We start from the raw sequence: 12,509 nt of genomic DNA on the forward strand, positions 1-12,509 counted from the left end.
TCCAAGCATTATTCATATTTCAAAATTGATTTATTTTTCTTTTATCATCAGAGGGGCAGACGGCATTTAACCAACGGAAGCACGAGGAGAGACCGCATACTAGAGAGCCCAGGCTGGACAGATGCACAGCGCCTAAAAGTGACAGAGAACGTAGCAACCAGTTGGGGTTCCATCGGTTCTAACTCAAACCTGTGTCAATACAGAAATCAAACAACAGCCATGAGAAAGAGTCAAACATGAGACATTGATGACACACATGAGAATCATACTTTAATCAAAACAATTGTGGTGAATCTTTTGAGGCGCAGCCCTATATTGGACATTCAAGTTGGGAAGTTCTCTTTTCGTAAGACTGTAAGTCCACCTCTAGCAGGACTTGAAATAGCCAAAGTGAATGAACCACATGGCTCTCGAGACTTAGTTCACAGCAGAGGTACAAGCAATATGTGATTTTGATCATCTCCTTCACTTTCCTACACTCCGGCTGGAGTGTTGTTCCGCAGTCTATCAAGATCAGTGTTACCAGATCCCCATCCATCCACTCAAACAAATGAATGAACTATTGGTCCTGATGAAGATGGAGCTCATCAGTTACTTCCATTGAAACGTACGTCGACCATATAGTGTGACATCCTAGTCATCAGCACAGCCACTGAGGGCTGATGTTTCACCCCTTTTGATTCCATCTGTGCATGCAGTGTTGTACTGGGGTGTGTATGAGGGTGTGTAGTATGTGACAGTGATACGATCGACGAGGATATGAATGAAGTGTGACTATGGGGGTGTTATTTTTTGTCTGTTTTTTGATCAGAGGGAATTTTAGTCTTCTAAAACGACATGTTATTTGCTTATTGGATCTATATCTAATGCACTGATGATGTTTGTTAAATGACAAAATTGAACCAACTATGTACATATATTGTTTTGTCAAATGAGGAACACTGTCTTAAACTATGTATTGCAATGAAGAAATGGTTACTCTTTTTTTAAACTAAATGGTAAAAGAAAAATAAATGAATTTTGAAATATGAATAATGCTTGGAGACATGTGGTGTAACAGTAGATGACCCACTGTATTGCTAAATGGTAGCTAGTAGGAAAGAAATATAGGTCAAGTGGGAGGTTCTTTATTATTTAATTGTCTATTTCCCCTTAATCCCAGACCTGTTCAGTTATCTTTTTTAGGGGGCGCCTTTCTTATTCAGACCCCGGCTACCCGTGCCTCCGCCCGCCAGAACGAAGGTGCCAACACATGCTGCCGAGCCCGCCTGCACCCAGTGCTACCCAATTTGGGCCTCAACGGCAGGCTCGCAGGTCACCCCAGGCCACTCGGCCACTGGACGGTTGGGCCAGCCTCTAAGACAAAATTGCCTTTTACGTCCCCCTGGCCAAGATATATGCCCCCGCGGGGAATCCATAATGGAGCGTTGCCCTATCCCCCTCCATGCAGGCCCCAACCCAGGCGATGGCCGGGTGGTGGTCGCACTCGTGATTAAAAGGAAGAGGAGTGGGGGTTTGATAAGGACTCACCGTGCAAAGAGCTCCCGGACCCGACCAAGGGAACGACCTGACGGGGTGAAGGATGGCCGCAAAGAGATCGCCAGGGGGGCAGGAGATGTACTTATACCTGGCTCCCCGCCGATGGCGTGGCGGAAAGGACGCAGGGCGCGCCGGACCCAGAGGGGGTCCCAAAAACACTATACTGTCGCCGTGTGCCATCTTGTGGCACTAAAGCGGCCGCCCTTTTATGGGGGGCCCCCTGCATAGACCGCGGGCGGCCATATTTATGTTTTCGCTTCCCTGCCACACCCATTTCAAAAGTCTCTTGTTTATTTTTGTTTTCCGTTCGGGTCATGACAGCACAATATCTAGGTTCACTCCCCGTCGGGATCCCTCAACGTACTTAATTAAGAACTTCTGATACAGTGATTCATGCAAACGCTGCTGAAAGTTCGGAGCAAGTGACATAAGCACAGTTTTGAGGCAAGAATATCTAAGAGTGTCTACATTTTATTGGTTAATATGGCACACTAAGGGTGCACGCTTTTTCTTTGGCACCCCATGCCTCTGCATCAATGTGTGAAGGCTGTATGACTGGTACAGGTGCATATGAGTGCCTTTGAATAGCGGTGCGGGTCAAGCACTCCAATCTGCCTACATTACGGTGTATTCTGGGCTGAATAGTTAGCGCTACACGAGGAAGAGTCATTCATGAATGACCAGTCCATGTCAACTCACGCAGCCTAGGCAGGGCTGACACGGGTCAATGGGCCGACTTCCGCTTAGGGTGCGTTGCGATCAAGGGGGCCCCGTCTACATGGTTTGGAGCGTGAGCAGCCAGAGCTCTTCAGAGCGGGCCCTGCTCCCGGGATCTGTTGCCATTAGCTGTTGTTGGGATCGACAGAGGTTTGTGGACACATATAGCTGAGCAGGGTAGACCACTGTCCTTCGATCCTTCGGTGGCAGCCCGACCTAGCAGGAGAGGGGTTGTTGACTGTCCTTGGCAGCTGCATCATGCACCCGCAGGTAGCTGCCTTTGTTTTCTGATGCGCAGGGAGACCAAGCAAGACCTCCCTGCAGACTGTGGCAGTGTATGTGCCCTCCCCCAGTGGGGCTTACCGTGACTGACTGCAGAGCAAGTAATCTACATTTTTTATGTACTGCAGGTGTTATGATCAATTTGTAAATTTTAATGTGACTTCTTACAAATGCGTCTGCTGTGTTCTGAGCTAGTGTATTTTTTTACATTTTAATTGCTGACTACGCATGGCCATGAACACATTTTTCTGGTTACCAAAACACTCCGTGGTGGTCTTCTTATCGCTTTCCTCGTCCTTCCTCTACTTCATCTACATCGCACTTGGAATAGGTAAGACTCAGTTATCCATGCCGTGTGTTTTGGCTTGTGTTCAGTTATGGAGTATGTCCTTTTTGGGGAGACTGTGACAGGATCCAGTGCCCCCCTTTGACCAGAGATCCAAAGTCCGACACCAGTATGCCGCACATGAAAATGTTTTTGGAGAGCAACATTCCCTGGACTCCAACTGGTGGGAGTTTGAGTCTTTTCTGCTGTTACTTTGACAGATTGCTTTCCCAAAGAGTGATTTTTAGGTCTCGCTGAGACAGCGAAAGCGGTCTCTTTGAGACATTTTGTAAGTGGGCTTTCAATAGTGCTACCTACATGGTTTTGCTGGCCTAGGGCTTGAGTGCACGATGGCGTGCACGTGCACGTGCACAGCTGCTACTCTTCTCCTTGCATTCCCCCCTCCCTTCTCACCCAGCCCTTTGATGCTCTGCTCGATTACTTTCACTTTAGCTGCTTTGAACCTTGCATTCCCCCCTCCCTTCTCACCCAGCCCTTTGATATTCTGCTCGATTACTTTCACTTTCGCCGCTTTGATGTTTGACCGCAAACGCGATCACTTCCGCTTGGCATAGCCTGTACATGTTCTCTTTGTCCTCACATATGCTCTTCCCTCTATGTTTTTCTCTCTGGTCTCACATGTGCTATTCCCTCTGTATTTGTCTCTCTTCCCTCACATGTACTCTTCCCTCTGCATTTTTTCTCTATGCTCTCACATGTGCTCTTCGCTCTGTATTTTTTCTCTGCCCTTGCATGTGTTCTTCTTTCTATATTTTTCTCTCTGCTCTCACATGCTCTCTTCCCTCTATGTTTTTATCTCTGGTCTAACATGCGCCCTACCCTCTGTATTTTTCGCTTTGCTCTCACATGAGCTCTTCCCTCTCTATTTTTCTCTCCTCCCTCACATGGACTCTTCCCTCTGTATTTTTCTCTCTGCCCTCACGTGCTTTTCCCTCTGTATTTTTCTCTCTGCCCTCACATACTCTTCCCTGTATGTTTTCCTCTTTGCCCTCAAGTGCACTCTTCCCTCTGATCAAATGCATACACAACTATGCACACATACAAACACACACATGCATTTACACACACATATGAACATATACAAACACACAGACATGCATAAACATATGCATATACATGCACACCAACACACCAACCCCACATATACATATAAACAAGCACGCACACCAACATACTCAAACACATATACATACACACAAACATGCATACACAGACATAGGTATACACACAAACATATGTGTACACATCCATGAAGACAAATAAACACAATGACACACCCATACTTGCAAAACCAACACACACATGCATACACAAACATATACACATACAAACACACACACATGCATACACACAGATATATACATATAGACACACACACTATGCACACACACACATCTCCCGTACTGTCTCAGGGGAAGAGTCGGTGTCAGCTGTCTCCTAGAGGGAGATCTCGCATGAGACAGTAAGACTCAGACATGTGGCGATGGGGAGAGACAGACATGCCTCCCTTTAATTGTGTTGTTGCAAGATGGTGACTATCTTCTGCCACTGGTGCATTCAGATAAGCGGCAGGAAGTTCGTCGGACACATGCACTGGTTTCAATTTCGAGAAAGTGGGGTGAACGTTTCACAGATCGGGAGTGTGTGTCAACACGGGTTTCTCCTTCACGGCAAGGCCAATCAGTACGTTTTGTTTAACCGCGTGGTCATGAATCCTTTAATTGCATAAGTGAGCGGGTATGGATGTAAACAAAAATGTAACACTAATACCACATTTTCTGTCACTCTTGTGAACAGGTTTGCTGTGAATGTATGAATGAGAATGGCGTTTTAGAATACGTTGCATGGAAAAGGGTCAACATGGTGTATACGTGTTTTTGGGTGTTTTTTTATTTTTTTTAATTTATTTTTTATTGCATGGTTAACGTCATGATATACCGGATTCGGATGCTTCATTGCAGATCAGTTGTTTGGCCCGTGGTTATTTACGAGTTTGGAAAATACTTTTGTATTGTTTCGATTCTTTTTGTCTCTGCCCTATCTCTTGGCTGCGTCCTTACTCTCTCCCATCTTCTCTCTCCACCTCTTTGCTACATGTTCTCTCGTAATGTTTTCATTTTCCCCAACTCTCCTCTTTACTCTCTCTAATTCTTTTTTTGCTCCTTTTCTGTCTCTGTCCTTTCTCTCCTCTTTCTCTCCCCACCTGTCCCTTCTCTAACCACACTCCTCTTCCTCTGCCCGCCCCCCATCCCTCTCTCTCGCAGTACTGCAGCATAGGCAGCACCAGGTCTCTGATGCTTTCTCAGTGTTGGCCCTGGGGGTGGAGGAGGTAAGTCAGCCCCCCAAGTGAATCCCATTATCAACAGATAGTGAACCTCTATTTACCAACAAGTACGGAGCGGTCTCGGGTGACGGCTGATGCGAACAGTGATCCGCTCTCGGCCCCGGCAGGGCCTGTGGGGTGGGGGCGTTACCTTACACTAGGAGAGGAAGTAAAAGTGATATCCTCCCCTCCCCCCCACTCCACCACTGTCTCTCCTCACCCTCCACCTCTCGCTCTCCTCCACTTCTGATTCCCTTCCAACTCGGTCTCTCCTTACCCTCCACCTCGGTCTCTCCTTACCCTCCACCTCGGTCTCTCCTCACCCTCCACCTCCGTCTCTCCTCACCCTCCACCTCCGTCTCTCCTCACCCTCCACCTCCACCTCCGTCTCTCCTCACCCTCCACCTCCGTCTCTCCTCACCCTCCACCTCCATCTCTCCTCACCCTCCAACTCTGTTTCTCCTCACCCTCCACCTCACCCTCCACGTGTCTCTCCTCACCCTCCACACGTCTCTCCTCACCCTCCACACGTCTCTCCTCACCCTCCACACGTCTCTCCTCACCCTCCACACGTGTCTCTCCTCACCCTCCACACGTGTCTCTCCTCACCCTCCACACGTGTCTCTCCTCACCCTCCACACGTGTCTCTGCTCACCCTCCACACGTGTCTCTGCTCACCCTCCACACGTCTCTGCTCACCCTCCACACGTCTCTCTGCTCACCCTCCACACGTCTCTCTCCTCACCCTCCACACGTCTCTCCTCACCCTCCACACGTCTCTCCTCACCCTCCACACGTCTCTCCTCACCCTCCGTGTCTCTCCTCACCCTCCAAGTGTCTCTCCTCACCCTCCAAGTGTCTCTCCTCACCCTCCACGTGTCTCTCCTCACCCTCCACGTGTCTCTCCTCACCCTCCATGTGTCTCTCCTCACCCTCCATGTATCTCCTCACCCTCCACGTGTCTCTCCTCACCCTCCACGTGTCTCTCCTCACCCTCCAAATGTCTCTCCTCACCCTCCACGTGTCTCTCCTCACCCTCCACACGTGTCTCTCCTCACCCTCCACACATCTCTCCTCACCCTCCACACGTGTCTCTCCTCACCCTCCACATCTCTCCTCACCCTCCACATCTCTCCTCACCCTCCACACGTGTATCTCCTCACCCTTCACACGTGTCTCTCCTCACCCTTCACACGTGTCTCTCCTCACCCTCCACACCTGTCTCCTCACCCTCCGCCTCACCCTCCACCTGTGTTTCTCCTCACCCTCCACACGTGTCTCTCCTCACCCTCCACACGTGTCTCTCCTCACCCTACACGTGTCTCTCCTCACCCTACACGTGTCTCTCCTCACCCTACACGTGTCTCTCCTCACCCTACACGTCTCTCCTCACCCTACACGTCTCTCCTCACCCTCCACGTGTCTCCTCACCCTCCACGTGTCTCTGTTGCACGCCTCACACTGCTGCACGCCACACACTGCTGCATGCCTCACACTGCTGCACGCCTCACACTGCTGCACGCCTCACACTGCTGCACGCCTCACACTGCTGCACATCACACACTGCTGCATGCCGCTGCACGCCACACACTGCTGCACGCCTCACACTGCTGCACGCCACACACTGCCACACACTGCTGCACGCCGCACACTGCTGCACGTCACACACTGCTGCACGCCGCACACTGCTGCACGCCGCACACTGATGCACGCCACACACTGCTGCACGCCACACACTGCTGCACGCCACACACTGCTACACGAAACATTGCTGCACGCCACACACTGCTGCATGGCACACACTGATGCAACCGGCACACTGCTGCACGCCACACACCGCTGCACACTGCTGCATTACTAACTGCTGCATGCTGCACGACACTGCTGCACGCAGCACACTGCTGCACGCCGCACACTGCTGCACACCGCTGCATGCCTCACACTGCTACACAAAACACTGCTGCACGCCGCACACTGCTGCACGCAGCACACTGCTGCACGCAGCACACTGCTTCACGCCGCACACTGCTGCACGCCGCTGCACGTCACAGTGCTGCATGTCTCACACTGCTACACGAAACACTGCTGCACGCCGCACACTGCTGCACGCCGCACACTGCTGCACGCCGCACACTGCTTTTATGCGAGTTTATGCTACTGACATTGTAAATGACAATGCCTTTTATTTGTTTTAAAACCAAAACATAAATAAAAGGCATTGTAATTTTACAATGCCAATAGCTCAAACTCTTTTAAATGCGAGACCTATTGCATTGCAAATGCTTGTTTTGTTTGTTAGAGAGGTGAAATATGCACACATTCACAGCCCCAGGGCAGCTCTTCACACATTGGAAGCACTTAGAACACATAACTGCTTCAATTTCATTATTTCTGAGAACCACCATTTGGGGGTTGGGTTTTCTGTACCACCCTCACCCCATTCCCCTGGTGTGTTTTTAACATATCCCTAGTTCACTTGTGTGATCTGGAAGAGTCGTAGTCCCTTCATCACATTCTGCAGGGGCCCCAACATTTGGCGTTACATCACTGGAGGTATACAGTGATATATGCGCACAGTAAGACTTGACATTGTTACCTTATTCCTTTCTTAATTTTTCCTTCCTTTCCTCCACGGCTTGTTCTCACTTAGCCCCCTGAGGAGGATATTAGACTTACACACACTATACTAGGATACCACGTGGCATAACATCATAATGTCCCTTCTCCCCAATAACGTGCTTTCTCTAAACCTGCGCTCTTCTTTTCCTGTTTCCGCTATCGCGTTTTAACACAGCCTTAGTCATATAAGCACCATACAAGGGCACACATGCTCTGTAGTGACAGTCGGGTGCTTAGTGAGTGGGGCAACTTTTAAGCATCTTCATATGGGATATCAGGTTCGAGTATTGACCCTCTGTCAGAAAAACCTTCCAACAATGGGGGAGGGGGCATGTTGGGTCCCGAGTAGGGACCTCTAAATGTAATCCTAAAAAAATATTAGGAAAACACCAGTGCAAATCGCGTTTATTTCTGTAACGTGTGACAGTTAAGATCTGTGCATTATTTTAACATCTGCACTTACTATTCAAAAGCCGACACGTAAAGATTTTAGAAAACTGATTCATTAAAAAACCAATAATGGGGATATTTTGGCTGCTCGGCATGCTCGATGTTGAACAATGAGGTGTATGCGGAAGAGCAGAGTGTCGTTAGATTTTAATTACTGCCCTTCAATAACAAAATGCGGGCTGACCGACACAGTCCCCGCAGGAGAGCCTCATAAGAGGGCGGCCCCTTTAGTGCCACAAGATGGCACACTGGGCAGCCTAGTCTTTTGGCTAGAGACCCCTGCTGGGGTCCCACGCGTCACTTCTGGCCGTGGGGGTGTTCAGGGAGAGGTATATAGTCCTCCCCCGCCCCCCTGGTGGCCTCTTTGTCCCCTCGCCCTGACGCCGACTGTCTCGCCTTTCGGTTGTGCGACGCCTAGCTGCATCTTCGCCTCTCACCTCGCTTTAACTTGAATTCGGGTGAGTAATCGCAGAGCCCCCACCCTGCCTATGCACTTTAACGTTAGTGCAGCATGGCTGGGCGGCCCAGCTTCGGCTGCCGGGGGGTGGCGGGCTGCTGTCTTGAGGATGGAGCGGGGGTGGCGCTGTGTGTGCGAGCGGACTTTCCCCTGTATCCCCTGCCGGACAGCGGTGGGGGCAGCACGCTTGGCGGCGCACTATTTGTGCACGCCTGACCCTGGCCAACGCGCGCTGGCCTGCCTCCACCACGGGCTGTTGTGTGGGGGGGCGTGGGGCCGCGGGGAAGGCAAGGTTGTGCGGGCAGTCCTCCGGCGTGAGCGGCTGGGGCCTGCCGTGCTGCGGGGCCCGTGCGGCTGTCGCATTTCCCGATGGCGAATGGAGGCTCATCGCACTTTCTGTAAGTCTGGGCAAATCACTTATCTTTACCCCAAGCAGGATGACCTGTGGTGCCCCAGGCACACTCACCGCTTGCCGAGCAGGCACCAGGCACATGTAGCGGCGCTCCGGGCTGGGTGCGCCCGGGGAGTGCGCCGCCAGACATGCTGCCCATCCGGGAGCCCTATCATTTACGGCGCCCCTTCCTTCGGTTATAGTTTGCGCTATATATCGCCACGTTGCTCGCTCCCTGCGACTGTGGAGCCATTTAAAAGTAATCTTCACAGTAGGGATGCAGGGCGCCGAGAGGTCCGCATTGCTGTGGGCTGCGGGGCGGCCCTTACCTCGGCTTCCCATGGTCGCCAGGCATCCCGGGGTGGAGGTGCAATGCACGGCAGTGGGGGGTGTGGAGCGTCGGTTTGCGCAGTGCTCCGAGGCTCAATCTGCTGGCTTTGGTGCATGAAACCAGGGATCGAGCCTCGAGGTCGCGTCCGCATCCTGTGATTCTGGGGCAAATCACTTAATCTCCCCGTGACTGAATATCAATGTAAATACGGTGCTCACGTACAGCGCTACTATCCTTCGGGTCGAGTTGCGCTATATATCGCCATGTTGCCCGCTCCCTTCGACTGTAAAGTCATTCAAAAGTAATCTTTTCAGTAGGGATGCGGGGCGCCGAGAGGTCCGCATTGCTGTGGACTGCGGGGCGGCACTTACCTCGGCTTCCCATGGTCGCCATGCCTCCCGGGGTGGAGGGGCAATGCACGGCAGGGGAGGGGGTGGAGCGCCTGGTTTGCGCAGTGCTCCGAGGCTCAGGATGCTGACTTTGGTGCAGGAAACCAGGGATCGAGCATCGAGGTCGCGTCCACATCCCGTTATTCTGGGCAAATCACTTAATATCCCTGTGACTGAATATGTAATGTAAATACGGTGCTCATGCACAGCGCTCCTATCCTTCGGGTCGAGTTCGCGCTATACAACGCCACGTGGCCCGCTCGCTGCTCGGTGGAGTCATTTATAAGTAATCTTTACAGTAGGGATGCTGGGCGGCGAGAGGTCCGCATTGCTGTGGGCTGCGGGGCGGTGCTTACCTCGGCTTCCCGCGGTCGCCAGACCTCCCGGGGTGGAGGTGCAAGGCACGGCAGTGGGGGGGTGTGGAGCGCCTGGTCTTGTTGCTAACATGCTTGTCATTTCAGATATTTCGTCCCGAGTCTTCCTTGGTTGAACTTTGCCCGGGAGAAAGCGTCACTCAGTCTCTCGATTATGGACATTTCACCCAGAAAGCATCCGATCTCGGTCGATCTCGGAAGCGAAGCAGGGTCGGGCCTGGTTAGTATTTGGATGGGAGGCCCACTGGGAATCCAGGTGCTGTAGGCATCCTCCCAAGGTTAAGTGTGCTATTTCCGGTGTTGCATTTTAACCATGTTTAGACAGGCAGTGACAATTTTCGGGGGGCTCCCCCTTAGTTTTCTTAATTTGCACAGGGCAGATTTTAGGAGCAAAAACAAAACAAAAAAAAAAGCTATCTTCAATGTTTGATCCCTTTCCCTGCCAGTGCCATCCACAGTTGAATGACTGACAGTTATCAGCAGTTACAAATTACGCGAGCAGTTACAAGCGATTATACGAATGTTCAGCAGCAATAGCAGCCAACAATTTTAATCGGGAAGTCGGTAGCCAAAGGCAAACGCAGCATTGCAGCTTTCAATGTAAACGGGAAAAAACAATGTTCATGGCAGGTATGAGGTATTTGCTGCATCATAAGCAATATTGTCTGTTAGCGCACTCAAGTGAAAGTTTGCAATATTATTTACAAGCTCAGTTGCGGCTTATTTATCTTATGCAACTAACAACCATTGACAAAGCCAGCAACCCTGACGTATCGGGTATGATGTTCTTGCTGGATCATATATCCGCATGCAATGACAGAAACAGCAAAATACCAGCCTGGAGGCACATCACCTAGGCACAGAATAGCTCCCTCAAGCACAGGGGGACCCGGGTGCAGATACTCAGGGGGTGTCTCCAGGGGCAGGTTTACACGAGGTTTTATGATTGCAACGACACAAGAGGGGACACCGGGTGCATCACTCATGTGTGGTCACGGTGTGCAAGCACACACGAGGTGTCTCGGCCTGCAAAGCAAGGCACGTTTCCTGGTAACAGGACCAACAGGACTGGGGCATCTTAAGTTAAAAATAAATAAATAAATAATCAATAATCCAGTAATGCAAGGCATTCATTTTCTTTAACGTAAGTACCAGGGCACTCGTCAAGTGCAATGGACAGTACCCGTGGGTAAGTGCGATGACTCAGTTTTTTTGAGGCCCCCCCCCTCATTATACAAACAGCGCCATCTTGTGCAGTGGTCACATGTCTCATTTATTTCCAATTATTTTCAGTAGGGGGCAGGGTGCATTGTGCAATCTGTGTATTGTACTGTGAGAAGTATATCGGCTAAACTACAAGGGGGGACAGAAGGTGCCCCGTGGACATGGTATCGGTAGGTGAGCACCCTGGTCCCTTGGAGGACGTGATGGGGTTTTGGCTGTCTGCATTGACTTAAACTGGAGGTCAGTCCAGGCTTCCCACTTGACCCAACTGGGTGATAACAGGCACTTTTGCATTTCAACTCGATTCCTTGTGTTCTTCACACGTGGGAGTGCTCTCATGCGAGTCGATTTAGCAGACGGCAATGTAGCTAGACCTCATGTAGGATACAGATGCAATTAGGTCTGAGTTCACTGGTAGGATGTTCACCAATACTGAGGTCCACAACACTACAGAAATGAAATATAGCGGATGATGCAAATGCCCATAGTTACCACATTTACACATTGGGACGGGTTACTGGGTATGCCTTGCCAGGACAGTGACACACACTTTACATGAACTGGAGCCTCAGTAAAGGTATGATGGAATCACAAACTGGTACGTGGGTCTCTCCTCTCCAACATGCTGCGGGGGCATTATGTTGGCAGGGCTGTGACTGGCAGGCAAGGGCATCAAGGGGCGGTATTAAGAACGGGGTCAGTTGCAGTGTGAACTGCGTAGGTTGTCACTCAGTGAAAGGGTGCCACACTCGGCACACTTCATATCATTCCCAAACTAGGTCAGGAGTGCACACTCGTGCACAACAGCACATGCGGTAGTATTCACAGTTGCCCTTGGTAGAAACTCATTTGGGGGCCCCTGTTTGGATCAGCTCTAATTTTGAGACAGTCCAGCTCTTTCTTGCCCACTTTGGGAAAAGTACTACAGTGCACGGGCAAACTCTTCCAATTTCTAAATGAGTTTCTATACAATATTCGGGGATGGTGACGTGTTTGCAATAGGGTAACACAGCAGCAGCTCACTAATAGTAATGAAAATAATAGGTGAGTCTGCCAACTAAAAGAAA

General features: G+C 50.7%; 1 protein-coding gene and 1 pseudogene across 10 annotated transcripts in view; one reads left to right on the forward strand and one right to left on the reverse strand.

The window, feature by feature from the left end:
* HYKK (hydroxylysine kinase) overlaps positions 1 to 12,509 on the reverse strand; it is a 326,821-nt gene that overhangs the window by 63,906 nt on the left and 250,406 nt on the right. The window lies entirely within an intron of this gene.
* On the forward strand, positions 10,369 to 10,486 carry LOC146859960 (5S ribosomal RNA; annotated as a pseudogene).

Source organism: Triturus cristatus, chromosome 3_1 (genome assembly GCF_964204655.1).
Source record: "Triturus cristatus chromosome 3_1, aTriCri1.1, whole genome shotgun sequence".
In the NCBI taxonomy this organism is placed as follows: Eukaryota; Metazoa; Chordata; class Amphibia; order Caudata; family Salamandridae; genus Triturus; species Triturus cristatus.